The 1,395-nt window shown below is 43.0% G+C and overlaps 1 protein-coding gene across 1 annotated transcript in view; it reads left to right on the top strand.

The window, feature by feature from the left end:
• Positions 1–1,395, top strand: part of LOC107677268 (dihydropyrimidine dehydrogenase [NADP(+)]-like) — a 186,546-nt gene that overhangs the window by 21,962 nt on the left and 163,189 nt on the right. The gene's annotated exons all lie outside the window — the stretch shown is intronic.

Here is a 1,395-nt window from a genome sequence, read left to right as displayed (position 1 = left end):
CAGCGCGGCTCTCCGCTCTCTCAGCTGGGTCTGCCTCTCCACCAGGTCGCAGATCTGCTACTCCACGGCCTCCAGCACCGAATGCAGCTCGAACGTGTCCTCACCTGCACTCAAAGGTAGACACACATCCGCCATTAAAGCAAGTAACAGTGAGTAAAACAATGGTAATGTGTGTGAATAGAGTATTAGCAATGTAAACAAGATTAGCGGCAACACGCTGGCGATGCTAACGGGCTATATGCTAATAGCGGACTGGATATATTCACACGTTATAGAAACGAAAATTATGTTGTATAAAATTGATTTTAAGATAAAAAATAGACGATAAAGAATTAACTTGACGGAGCTCAAACTCAAAACACACGGCAGCAACAAACAGGAAGTGACGAAAAAGTAATGCAGTAATGCAGTAATGCAGAGATGTGCGGATTCATTTGCAAGCTTTTATTAATAAACATGGTCAAAACACAGGCAGGGTCGAACACCAGCAAATGGGTATGGTACGGGCAAGACACAAGATAGTCCAAGAAACAGGCAAGGGTCAATCGACGGCGAACGTAATCCAACAGGGCAAGGCAAGAGATAATCCAGGTTAACAGCATTAGTCCAGGCAGGGGCAAACAGAGTCCGAAACAGCAAGACAAAAGGGTAATCCGAAAACACAGGCAAGAATCTGAACACAGAAAAACAGGCTAGTGTGTGTGTGATTGGTTACAGCTGTGTGCAATCAGTGCAATGGATGATGGGAAATGTAGTCCGTGGTGACGTGTAACAGTCTGTGTAGTGAGAGAGTCAATATGATGGACGGGTGACCTCTCGTGGCGATCGGACGGAAGTCCATGGACAGGATTCATAACACTATGACAGACAACCTGCTGTTTAAAGTTGGCCAGTGTGAATGTAGCCAATGTGTTCTGAGTGATTATTTAACATGTTGTGAGGAAGTTGATAGGTGGTTGCTATGGTGTGCTATGCAGTTTGAAAAGGGTTGAGCTTGGGTAATGTTAGGTTGTTGCCAGGGTGTTTTTTAACAAGTGTTTTTAGCATGTTGCCAGGTTCTGAATAGTTTTAATGTGTTACTGTGAGGTTGTTACGGTGATGTGGATGTTGAAGTAGAGTTGCTAATACATTCTGATTTGTTTTAAAGGGGTCATCCGATGCCCATTTTCCACAAGTTGATACGATTCTTTAGGGTCTTAATGGACTGTTTACTTTAGCCGCATTCATTCTGAAACTTGCTAATTAGCACATTATTAGGAAAGGCGATTTGCAAAGATTCATTAAAAAACCTTCTGTATCAGAAGCCTTCTAAAAACCTTCTACTCACTTCTTCTGTAGGTGAAGCTGGATCACGAATGATTCGCGTGAACATAAACGCATTTATGTAGATCTGGG

The sequence above is a fragment of the Sinocyclocheilus anshuiensis genome, unplaced genomic scaffold (genome assembly GCF_001515605.1).
Source record: "Sinocyclocheilus anshuiensis isolate Anshui unplaced genomic scaffold, SAMN03320099.WGS_v1.1 scaffold392, whole genome shotgun sequence".
NCBI lineage: Eukaryota > Metazoa > Chordata > Actinopteri > Cypriniformes > Cyprinidae > Sinocyclocheilus > Sinocyclocheilus anshuiensis.
Note: the sequence above shows the minus strand (reverse complement) of the source record. Positions and strands in the feature narration are given on the sequence as shown.